Raw genomic sequence first — 13,354 nt, forward strand, 5'->3', positions numbered from 1 at the left:
GGGCAAAATACCTCCCCTTAATGACAAATAAAAGCATAATTATAACTCAATTTCAATACTAATCATCTCATATTCACCAGTAGTTTGGGTGAGAATTTTTAAATAAGTAGTCATTTTAATAGTGGCAATAATAATTTTCAGCTCACAAGAATTTTGACATGATCTCTACGAGCTCATTTTGCCGTTCTTAAACCTGGCTGTGGCAGACTGTGTTTTCCAAAAATGGCTAGATATATATCCCACTTCCCATGTGCTTCTTAAACTGAGACAGTTCTCTCACCAAGAGGTGGGGGTCTATGCTCTCTCCCCTTGAATGTTGTTTTTCAGTGACTGCTGTTTGGACTGACAGTGTGCAGCAGAGGTGATGTTGTGTGACTTCCAAGGCTAGCCCATAGTGAGGATGCAGCTTGTACATGACTTGCTCTCCCTTGGAATATGTACCTTGGAAGTCCCGAGCCATCAGGTAAGATGTCCAGCTACTCTACAGCCACCATGCTGGAGAGATCATGTGGATATATCAAATGGACAAAGAAAAATGTCAGAAGATCCCCAGATGTTCTAGTCTTTCCAGCCCAAGTATCAGACATATGAGTGAGTGAGCCACCCTCTGCCGGCAAACGTTTGAGCAAGCCTGAAGGGGAACTGCCCAGCTGGGCCCAATTAAATCCCAGAACCATGTGAGGAAACGTTAAATTTCATTATCATTGTAAGGCACTAAGTTTTGGGGTAATTTATTATGTAGCCACAGTAAATGGAGTACTGGCCCCTCTCTGTGGCTCCCTTATTCAGAGAACAGCACCATCATTCATACGACAATGCCCAAATTTTCACATCACATTATTTCCAACTTGCCTGAGATCCATCTGGGGTGTTCCAATTGCATATGCAAATTTCCACGGTCTCAAATGTACCTTTTGGGAGAGACCACAAATCACATAGCAGTGGGCAGCCATGTATGCTACCCATTCAGCGAGGGGAACCGACAGTGGGCAATAATTTGCTGTAAAAGCTGTAGAAGCGATCACCAAAGCTGTAGAAGTCTACGAATACAATAAAAAGGAAATGTTTTTCTGTATTTATATCTATGTGGTGAGATGGAAAAGTCCTGAACGCCAAAGTATCAGTAGTCCCCTGGTGTGGGACTAGAAATGTGAAAGAGACTCCAGTCTACTTAAGTCTCTGTAGTGTTTGAATCTTCCACAATAAGATTCCAAGCAACTGAGAGAGACTTGAGGCTGAGAGTTGCTGTACACCAGCTACAAGGTCACGTAAGATTCAAAGTCAAAGAGCTAGACCTAATTCAGAATCCTTTGCCATGTATTTTGTCTGGTGTCAAAATATGCACCTATAGGCACCTCGCATATTTTCCTGTTGTGATGTGAACATATACAAAGAGAGATGACCATATGGACTGTCTTTCTGGCTCCATTCCTTTAATTCCAGACTCTGTATATGAGGCTATAGTTATTTACTTTTGCTTTACTGCTTCCTCATGTCCTCCTTCAGGTCACTGACAAAATGTTGATGTCAGGAAGATTAAAGAAGTCTTTACCCAAGAAAAAGAAGCTGCATCCCAGGTAAACCTGACCAATAGTCTTGTCAGAGAAATTAGCACGAGCTAATAGTTGCATGTTTTCCCTCAAGGAAGTTATCTGTTTTCAGGATTTTTTTTTTTTTTTAATTTCTGTGGATTAGTCCTTGTTTGTAACTGAGAATTAGGGTTCCTGATTCAATTGCCATTAATTTGCAAATTGTCTCAAGGTCTTCCTTCTCTCCTCCTACTTATTTTTTTATACACAAGAAAAAGGAAAATGTGGATGCATAATCATTTAATAAGCAATCCAGATTCAAATGGGGGGAATTTGCAAAACAGGTTAAGTTATAGAGTTGGCCTACATAATTCTTTGTTTTCCAAAAGGCTTTTCTCCCAGAATTCTTTTAAATAGAATGCGTCTAATATACTTAGGATTTTATTTATAGATTACAAAGAAATGAGAAGTGATGATGGTGAAGAAGAGAGGGCAGAGAGAGAAAGAGAAAATGTTTTAGGAAATCACAGTGATTAAAGATCAATAAAAGAATTTTAAAAACCCACTTGGAAAATTGTTAGGCCATCAGAAAAATATTAAATTCATAATAACTTCGGAAAAATTGTGATAGAAAATGAAACCTTTTATGGCTTGCAGTGTCTTTTCCCCTGTAATAAAAGCCATTTTTTCGCAGACGGGAGAGCTATGGTAGTGTGCTTTGTGAAAGCAAGACATGCGATAAATGATGAAGGCTCTATTTCAGCAAGTCACAGGCAGAAAACAAAGCCCCAAGCAATTGGATAGAGCTACAGCATTGTTGGATGTAGGATGCTGCTTCATTATTCTACTATACACTTTGAAATCTAAACATTATTGCTATATATAAAAAGGTGATCTGTACATCTGTACGCTGAGTAGCATGCATTCTTAATGCTGTTTGGTGGTTTTGTTTTAAGAGCATATTTACCCTTTGCTTTCATTTTTACTATTGGAGCAAATTAAACCATCCATAAGGTCCTAAAGAGCCAAAGCTCTTCTTTTCTTTCTATTTGTCAGTGCGTATTAGCTAGCTGGGCTCTCAGAAAAAGACTTGTCTCCTGCTTGTCTAGCATAGCAGCTCCGTTTTGCAGAGAGATGGTTGCAGGAGCACAGCCTGCTCAGGAAGTACCAGGCTACGAATCAGTCGGAAAACAGATTTGGAAATCTGGAGAATGCAATGTTTCAGTTTTTTGTGTAGCCTAGTAATCTGGCTGTGGTCTCAGATCAAAAATGGAAAGACTGAGTCTGCTCTACGATAGTGTATGAGAAAACTTCCTTCTTTTCCTCAATGGCAAAATCCTTACTGTTATTTCCCCCCAAATGTAGAAATTAAATGACTACATATAAAGTAGAAAATGCAATTCTCTCCCCTCTCTGGCAATGTTATCACCTACCAGACAAAACCCATTGTTGACATATTGTTATAGATCATTCCAAATATTTTCTATAAATGTAAATGTAAATTTTTTTTTTTCTGAAACAAAAGATGCAACACTTTCCATTTTGCAATGTGATCTTTTACCTAACACCATATATTGGTCACTTTTCTGGGTAATTATCTCCAGACCTACAACTCATCCTTCCAACAGCAATATTGTTATTTATTTAATAGATCCTTCAGTGATGGGCATTGCCTCCCATTACATAGGGTGTTGGAAAGAATATTTTTTCACTTACATCTTTCCACAGTCATCCCTTCATTTCCTATGATATTTGATTCCTGTGATATTCCTTTCTATGATATTTCATTTCCCCAAAGAGGTATTGCTGAGTTAAACATGTACATGATTTACATTATAGGATATAATGGCCCATTATATACATTATATATGGCCCTTCAGAAATGTCGTAGATACACTCCCACCAGATGTGTACAAATGGCTTATATACCTTTGCCAAAATTAGATATTATTAATCTTTTTTTAAAGATTTATGTATTTATTCACTAGAGACACACAGAGAGAGGCAGAAACATAGGCAGAGGGAGAAGCCGGCTCCCTGTGGTGAGACCCTGATGCCAGACTCAATCCCAGGACCCCGGGATCATGACCTGAGCCAAAGGCAGATGCTCAACCACTGAGCCACCCAGGTGCCCTCAATATTATCACTGTTTTTAATATTGATCAAACTGATAGGCGAAGACCAATGTTTAGTTTCACTGTAATTTACATAAGAACTGTTTTTTTCTGAATCCAGATCTGGTTGTGTTTCCTGCAGTCAAAGGCTCTGTTGATTCCCAATGGGAATCCTCCCTTGCTCCCTGTCTCTGCCCTGTCCTGCTCTTTGGTGCATTGCTGGTCATCGTTGGTCTCTTGCTGCAGTGTATTCCCCTCACTGAGTAGAGGGGCAGTTGCTTTCTGTCTCTGATATAGATTCTCATCATATTTACACACACACAATCACAAATCATAATCGCACATATACTACATCATATATATGTACACAATATCTGTCTTGCACATGGACACACTACACATCACATACAAAACCACATATGTAAGCATATCACACACACCACATCATATGTTAGTGTGTCATTGTAAAGCAAACAAAATAAAATCAGTTTCTGTCAACTAGTTCAAAGGCCCATCACATTCCTGGGACACTTCCAAAGCTCTCAGATGACTCTGCCTTTCTTGGGTGTCAGGCTTATTAGATTGGCTCTCTGGTACCTTGCTCCTGGATATTCTGCAAGCTAAGAGCTCTTTCCTCCTGACTGGGCACATTTGCACTTTCCCAGTGAGCACAGAGGCTGCTGGCCGGAAGGGGAGGACAGAAGTTCTTGGGTACAAGCACAAATTTACAAGAAATGGTTGAAATCAGTTCTCTCTCTCTCACCCAAACCAATATAAATTATTTCCCCTTTAATTCTGTTACATGGGCTTTGAAAAACTGTGGGAAGGCATTAAGTAGATCCAGTTTTGTCTGGTTTCTGCTTAAGACATTCTGATTTACCACTAGTCCAGTGTTTCTTTCCTAATGCACAGTTTTCTTTATTGATTTCCCCCCTTTGTCACCAGCATTGCTCAAAACAGAACTGCTAAAATACGCTGACCTCTTTTCTTTCCTCAGAGTTCCTTAGCAATAAGACATATACAGAACATATCCATCAAATCTGCTATTTAATTAAAATACAAAGTTAGGTTGGAGAAATATAAATAATAGAGCTTGTAAGCAATTTGTATAGTAACACAACTTGTCCCTCTGGTCTTCTGTGTGTGAGCCGGACCTAACTCTTCAGAGAGGGGTTTGTGTGACACAGCTGGGAGCCAGACAGACCTGGGTTTGCATTCTCTCTGTGTGAACCCAGGATCATTTCCTTTCCTGAGCTTTTTTTGTTTGTTTGTTTGTTTTTGTTTTTTTGCTAAGTAACATGCGATTAATAAAAGTACCACTAGCCCTGAGGATGAAATGAAATCCATAAGGATTAAGAAAAGCAATGAAGAAGAGGGTTTTTACTAACGCTATTTTTTTTTTTTCTTTTAAGCAAGCACCGCACCCAGCATGAAGCCCAACACAGGGCTTGAACTCACGATCCTGAGATCAAGACTTGAACTGAGATCAAGAGTTGGACACTTAACTGACTGAGCCACCCACTACTGCTGATTATTTTTTTTATTATAAAAGTTATATTTACTTACTAAAGAACATTTGGAAATATAGAAGCCTATAGTGACAAAAATCACTCCTTGGTACTGTTACTGGTTTGGGATGATTCCTTTGGTCCATTTTAAAACAATGTGTGGGATTAAAAAAAAAACATAGCCTACTTGTTATATTTACATATATACCTTTGCACGTAATTTATAAAATATATGTATTTATAAATATATATGTATGCAAAATTTTGTGTGGGGAGAGAAGCATTCTGTTAAGATTCAAGTCCTGAAGTGCTAGTTACTTCAATCAGCCCAAGTCTATTGACTTCTATATCGAATGTCTGTCATCAGAGTTGTATTTTAATCTAAATTGACCACTTGGGCATCTGTTAACCTTTCAACATTTCTTTGTAATATAGGTACAATCTCAAATCTTTCCCAACTCAGTCTTGTGAGTTTGCACTTTCCCTGACATTATTCTAATGTGCGAGCACGGGAACATTGGAGATTTGTCTTATGCATCGGCAAGTATCTCAGACTCTTAAGTGCATCTATTATGCAGAGCTCTTCTGTGTCCTTTTATCCTGCTCCCTGTTCGATACCATATTCAGGAACTGAAACTCTAAGAAGGCACATCAGGACAGAAATGGAGGAGCCACTGGAAAGGTTGCCATTGTCTAGGTGTGAGATAAACACCCTTCCCAGAAGAATTCATTATAAATGATGCTACTTGCCTGCTGAAGGATTGATTTGCTCAAGAGAATGGATGGAAAATGACAGAGAAACACTTGGAAGCAGAGGGAGTGGTGGGGAACAAGATGAGTAGCATTTGGACCCTGTTTTTAGGACAATGACTCTAGGGCTTTTTAAGAGTGCTTGAAATTAAAATGAGAAGCTTTGCATTTTTCTACTGAACTCTTCCTGCGATTTCTTTTGAGCAAAGGATACTAAATGCAATAACTGAAAATACTGGGAGAAATTATTTATTGAGAACGCTCTTCTTGTAGGGAGTTTTCTTTCCCCTCTTTGAAAGAATCTTTTGCCACCACAATGGATATGCAGTTCTCTCTGAACTGTAATGTAAGAGGAGGACAAAGTCCTTATTCCTGTGGAGATAATTGGAGTTGAAACATTTCATATGCTCCAAAGTAAAAAATTCAGAGACTAAATGGTACACAGAGAACAAAGGAAGAGATGCAGGGTGTCCACCGTTAACCCTCCCAAGATGGCTATGAGCCTTGCCTATAAACTGAAATTAAGCTTTGCCATAGCGACACTAGGAGTGAAGAATTCTTTGGGCTAAAAGCACTTTCGTAAGAGAAAATCTGGGATGATCTGTACTGGTCAGGAGTGAGTCAAGGGGTTGAAAGAAATGTATCCAAAACAGACAGGATCCTGAAATGCAAATTAGGCTCCTTTCATCCCCTGCCTAGACTTGGTGATAAATGCCCCTGTAATCCCATGTACTAAGCCTTTTTCATACTGGTGTCTTAGACTCTTCTGGTATGTTGGTGTGAAGTCTCCAAGGTTCTTCCTTTGCTTAGGCAAAAGTTTCCATCCATGAGCTCCGATTCTCCCCCAGATATTAAGCCCTTGCAAAGGACAGCTATTTAATCTTCTGTATATTACTGATTGATGTCAATATGTGGTTCTGGGGTTAGCCTTTGGCCAAATCTGACCCACCACCTTTTTCATAAATAAAGTTTTATTGGAACTCAGCCAGCTAGCCCATTCATTTTTCCATTGTCTGTGGCTGCTTTTGCACTGTAACAGAATTTAATTGTGACAAAGACTGTATCACCCACAAAACCGAAAGGATTCACTATCTGACTTTTAACAAAAAAAGTTTGCTATTTGATTAGAACATGGTGAGGTCAAAGTCCTAAATTTTAATTTAAATTTCATACATCCAGCCCCAGAAAGCTTCCTCATAAACAGTCATGGCTGGTCAGATACTATTCCTCAATGCCTTTCCATTAGTGGGAACAGTACCCCACACATGTTGTGTAGACTTGACCTGGAGTGAGTAAGATGAGCCAAGTAAACACAGGATTTTGACTTTCAAAATGGATCATGTATTAATTTCTTATTGCTGCTATAACAAACTACCGTGAACTTAATGCTTTAAGACAACAGAAGATTATTGTGTTCTGGAGGTCAGAAGTCTAAAATGGGGTGGCAGGGCTGTGTTCCTTCAGGAGACTTCAGGGGATACTCTATTTCTTTGCCCTCTCCAACTCCTAGAGGCTGCCTCCATTCACTGGCTCATGGCCCTGGCCCCTCTTCTCATCATTTGGACCTTAGCTTCCATGGTCACATCTCCTTCTCTGACTCTGACCCTCCTATCTCTCTCTTCTAAGAACCCTTACATTGAATCACCTGGATAATCTCCTCACCTCAAGATCTTTAACTTAGTACATCTGAAAAGCCACCTTTGCATCTTACAAGGCAACATATTCATAGGTTTGAGAGACTAGGATGTGGAGATCTTTGGGAACCCTATAATTTTAGATACCCCAGATGGCAGATACTTACTTTCACCTCTGCTCAGATATCCACAATCATCTTACTGATTGCCAAGCAAAGTGGTACTAAGAGAATAAAAACAAAAAACAAAAACAACAAAAAAGTGGTTTGAAAGTTCTTATAGGTGTTTTATATACAATTTGAATGGAAAGTATGAGATGTGTTTGGTACTTCAAAGAGGACCGTAAGATATCTGGGAGATGATTGAATCTTGATTGTAGTAGGAAGTAAATTAATTATTTACTACATAAGTACAATGTGTATTGGCAGAAATAAAACACTTTCCAAATGAGCATATTCATTTTACACTGCATCTTCTAAACAACAGAGACTGACTTCACATTTTCTAAATGCAAGATTGCTCCCACCCCATGCTAGCTGTAAGGTATTCTCTGCAAGTTACCATGTGTAAAAGCAATACATCTGAATAGTTGAATGCAGAAACACAGGATTCATAGATAAATATCTCACAGAATATGTTGCTGACTAATTGTGTCACTTGTATGAGAGACATTCATCATTCTCTGTTCTCTAAAATGGGACCTGCCTTTGGCCATCATAGGGCAAGTATGGTGTGTCTATGTGAAAATAGGATTTTTAAAAAGCATACACATATTTTCAATGAACCGTTTTCTAACTCTTTGAGGACCTATTTGCAATTTCATAGCCCGGAAAAGTCCCTGGGGCCTAAATAGTTTCAGTGTGTGTAAGTGAAGGTGTTATGAACCACAGAATATTATACTTGAGTATCTTTATAGCTTTTTAACATTGTGTCAAATTCCTCTTTCTCTACTTTCATTGCAAAGTGTTTCCTAACCCCCTTCACTCTTGGGGCCCACTATCCCAACCTTGGTTCACCATAGCCCCTTACTTGCTTCTCTTTTTGGCTTCTAGATTCCTGATTACTTCATCCTCTGCTAACCAACACACTATTATTATTATTATTATTGTTGTTGTTGTTATTATTATTATTATTATTATTATTATTTATATAACTCTCATTTGGCATTTCCTGGGGCCCTAACTACACTGTGTGTTCTTCCAAAGCAAAGGCTGTCTTCTCTCTGCCTTGCGGACTGAGTGCGACGACACATGATGTTCCGCACATAGCGAAGCTCTCCGAAAACTGCCACCAATGAGGGTACCATGGTGCTTAGGAGTTTTCTGTTCTGCTCATCCTGATGGTTTTATTCTCCCTCCATTTATCTCTGCATTAAATAGAAGCCACCGATTAAATGGCTTAAACTAGGTTTTAGCCATGTTGCTTTTTATTTCTCTTTCCTTTCTTTTGACTTCCTGCTGACTGTCCACTGTGTATAAACCATTCTCTCTTCTGTTGAACAGCAAACCCTACCACATCTTAATTTGTTCTCTGAGTGTCTACCCTCCTCCAGGAAACCTTTGTGGAATTCCTCTAATCATTGCACCTTGCCAGCACCATGTAGGGGCCAAATTATCTCCAGCTCAATCCTGTATTTAACAGCTTATTCTTTTGGGTTGGGTGGGGTGGGAGGGCAGTGCTCAGGTCGGTATTATGGCTGGAAAGCTAATGTTGGACAAGGAGTTCTTAAAATTTTCCTTGGTCATTGTACTACTTCCTCTGTGTCCCAAATGTTCTTCACTTTCAATTTTATTTAGAGACTTCTTTATTCTGCATTATGTTATAGTTGGTTATTTCTCAACCCTTATTTGATTTTGAGAATTTTGTAAAAAGAAAGGATGGCCATATCTCTGTGGCATACCAGTATAGTACTGGGGATTAGTTCATGGTAAGTATTCAATAGATATTTGGAATTTAAGTAAAACAGTCATTTGTGCCCTAGGGCCAAGTTTGTCTTGTGATTAAGGACTACCATGCAAAGAGCTGCTGTTCTCAAATTGTATAAAACCGTCATCTGGATTCACTGCCAGCCCAAAGCCTTCCTCAAAATTAACAATTTCATTCTTTATTTCTTAAAACATAAGGTCCTAAATTGTTAGAAAGACAATTACTCAGTAATGCTAAATGTTTCAATAAATGTATAACATGCTTTACATACTGAAAAAGTATTTATAGAAAAATTTATAATTTAGTTGTTTAATCTGGGCAAATTAACCTCACTATACCTAGGTTTTTTGTTCTGTAAAGTGGTGAGCGAGTATTGTGGACAAGCTCATGATCCTTTTTTTTTCTTTTTTAAAAATATTTTATTTATCTATTCATGACACACACACACACACACACACACACACACACACACAGAAGCAGAGACCCAGGCAGAGGGAGAAGCAGGCCCCATGCAAGGAGCCCCACGTGGGACTTGATCCCAGGTCTCCAGGATCAGGCCCTGGGCCGAAGGTGGCGCTAAACCGCTGAGCCACCCAGGTTGCCCCATGATCCTTTTTCTTTTCAGAAATTCCTGGCAGTTCTACCTCTACTCCATAGCTTCCCTATATCCAAAGTAGATACGGTCTAATCTGCTATTCACAGGATTCTCCAGATTTCCCCTATATGTGGGAACAGCTCCTAGTGCAGAAAATGGCAATTTATGTGCGATAAGACAGCTAGCTGAGCTTACCTATGTGTTCTCTGCATGTTCTTATTACAAGCAGAGTAAAAATGGGAAAATCAGGGTGATAGAGACTGAGGAAGGGTAGAGGCATGATTTTCTGGTAATCAATTACTTTTCAAAAACATACAAAAACTGTTAACTGAGGCCCAAGATGTAAATTGGCAGTTAAACTTTCCTCTGCTGGGTGACATGTGTCAATCAGAAAGTATCCATCTCAAGTTGTACTGAAGAGAGATCAAGGTTGACTTAAGACACCCATCTTGGATCAATGCAGAGCAAGATTTGAAACTGGCCCACTAAAGAGAAGGAAGGGTTCTAGATGCCCTTTGCTGGGAGTGACATTGGGGTCGGTTTTGGAGACCAGCAGGGTCTCACTGTTAATGAAACTGACCCTGCAGGTGCAAGGCTTGTGGGTTTCAGTTCCAGTTTTACCCTTGAGCGATCAGTGAGAGCCACCCTCGAGGCACCATCTGCAGGTCTCTGGGAAAGATGTTAGATTTAGAGTACGTGGGAAAGGAAGAAGTTAATTTTGAAAGTCAACTTCATTAGGCTATGTGCCCTCACAGAGCTTCCCCTTTGTGCCTCTCACCTTTTTTCTTGCCCAGGCTGCAGAACAATTTTGGCATTTGATTCTGCCCCAAACTACTGGTTCCTAGTTTCAGTTTCTGTATTTAGTTGGGAAATACAGATGGGCTGCTGGAAAGTTATTTTATGGTTCGTGGCTTGCCAGGTTCAGCAGATAACCTTTCATGAGCACAAGGCTCCTGTACTGTTCATGCCTGACGTCTGTGTCTTGGGAGCTCAAGGTATTTTGTTGGTTTTGTCACATTCCTTTTACTGGAGACAAGTTGGAGGCATGTATTTTTGTAAAATTTTCTTTAAAGCTCTACTTTCAAGTGTAAGAGAAAGATAAAAGGAAAATACTGCCTATATATCAGTTAGCCATAATTTAAAATATGACACAGAAAAAAAGCTGGGGTTTTAATAATAATAACTTTCTTTCACTCTCTTGGGATGGTATGAAGAGGTCATCAGTGATCCGATCCACAAGGCAGGCTTCACTCAGGAAGAGTGTTCTAAAGGAAGAGAATACAGGACAGAGACTTGTGTTTCGTTTGAGGAGGGGCATGCATATCCTTTCAATGCATCCTGGGAGATTGGCCATTGACTTGAGATGTCTCCAAATTGATTGGACCTACACTTGCAAGCTTTACTGATTCCATTCCTTTGTTGTTGGCCAAAAGAACTCACATTTTTAACTTTTTTTTTTTTTTTTAAATTTCTGGACAGAATGAATTGGAGATACTATAGAACTTTAGATTGTTACCAAGTTGCTTCTCCTCCTACCTCATAAAAGTATTGGCTTAAGAATCAACAAATCTGAATTATTTCCTTACCTTGCTGTTGTGGATCTTTACTGGGTACAATACCAAGCATCTCCAGGCCTGATTTCCTTTATCTCTACAATGAGAGCAAGGAAACCTATCAACCTCTAAGATCCCTTCCAGCTTTACAATGTCCAGAAGTACACAACATGTTTTATTGCTTGCTGTGCAGGAAAAAAAGTGCAGTGTCAGAGTTGCCTTGTCTGAATCTCTCTTGCAGTCTCTCTCTCTTAAAATCTGAGTTATAATTAAAAAAAAATTTAGTCAAAACTCTGCATATTTATCATAGAGAAAAATTAAAATAAATAGGTTAAAAAATAATGAACATTATGTCTGTATAATTTCACCACTCTTCGGATAACTACTATTAACATCTTGATGTATACAGTCTCTGACAATTTTTTTCTGAAAACACACACACACATACACCCTTTCGTTATGTCAGTGACATCTCAAAGGGTATTATGGTTCAGTGCTTTAAGAAAGTGGCATGACTTGATGTTTGGAATACACTCAGAATTCTAAGGAGGCCGTAGAACATTCCTCTGCTTTCTCTTTTGAGTTTTGTGTCTGTTCATCCAGGTTTGCCTCATTCCGACTTCTTCTGGCCTCCCTCCTGTCTTAGAATTTTTACCTTTGTCCCCCTCCCTCCTGCTTTATTGGTTTGACTGGCTTCACCTTCCAGAGAGGTGGTGTCAGCACCATTTATCCTGTGCTGCATTGGAAGGGGACCTTTACTTATTCAGAGTGAAACATTTACAGGGCAAACAAGAGCTTTTGTTATATTGATGACTTTAATAGAATAAATTCAGTACTTTACTAGGCTAAATAGATTTCCTATCTCTTTATTTCCTGCCTTAAAAAGGCATAAACAAAATAAAATAGAACAAAAGAATCACTACAACAATAGTAACGACATAACAAAATGCAAAACTCCTCCCAGGAAGAAGTAGAAGGGAAAAGAAAACATGAAGGCGAGGGAGTAGGGTGCCTGGATGGCTCCTTTGGTAGAACATGTAACTCTGGATCTTGAGGTTATAAATCTGAGCCCCATGTTGGGTGGAGAGATTACATAAAAATAAAAAGAAAGGTGAGGGAGGAAGAAAATTCTGACTTGCCTTATACTCATATATACATAAATACTTTCCTAAAATATTTCCTATCTCAACAATCTATTTAAAAATGTGATCATATTTCATATGGTTTGAAATCCACTTTTTCACATAATAAATCCATCATAAACATCTTTCCCATCATCTAACAAATATCTAAATCATATTTTATGGTTGATATTCTTGCATTGAGGAGAGATAACTTAACCTAAATTAACCCCTACTATTGTTTTCGCTATTATAATAAAACATTGCATTACATTGGGTGAACAGTCTAAGGTAATGGTATAATTATGTTTTTGTTTAGAGTCCTTTAGGTCCATGCTAGGTATGTGCTAAATATGTGGCCATAGCCTTGGCAGGCATTATTAACAGATTATGACCCTGTAGCTGAGCCTTTCAGTACAGTGCCCCAGGTAGCCACAACTGGCTGGAGATGACAAGCTAGATGTCACTTTACCTCTCAGGGTCCCCATACTGCCACCAGCAGGAATAGAGAGGTATTAGAATCTGTTTCACTTTGATGAGCACCATAAATTCTCTTATGTTTATATAAATCCTACTGAGTTGGCAATTTGCAGAAAGAAATAATTGGTACCATGGACTAAATGT

The 13,354-nt window shown here is 38.9% G+C and overlaps 1 long non-coding RNA gene across 1 annotated transcript; it reads left to right on the forward strand.

Moving 5' to 3' along the window:
- The first annotated feature begins 300 nt into the window (after nucleotides 1-300).
- On the forward strand, nucleotides 301-6,882 carry LOC140638059 (uncharacterized). The gene is made up of 3 exons (XR_012035186.1): nucleotides 301-463; nucleotides 1,507-1,577; nucleotides 5,056-6,882. It is a non-coding gene; the product is annotated as an uncharacterized lncRNA (long non-coding RNA).
- The last annotated feature ends 6,472 nt before the right edge of the window (nucleotides 6,883-13,354 follow it).

Source organism: Canis lupus, chromosome 8 (genome assembly GCF_048164855.1).
Source record: "Canis lupus baileyi chromosome 8, mCanLup2.hap1, whole genome shotgun sequence".
Taxonomy (NCBI): Eukaryota; Metazoa; Chordata; class Mammalia; order Carnivora; family Canidae; genus Canis; species Canis lupus.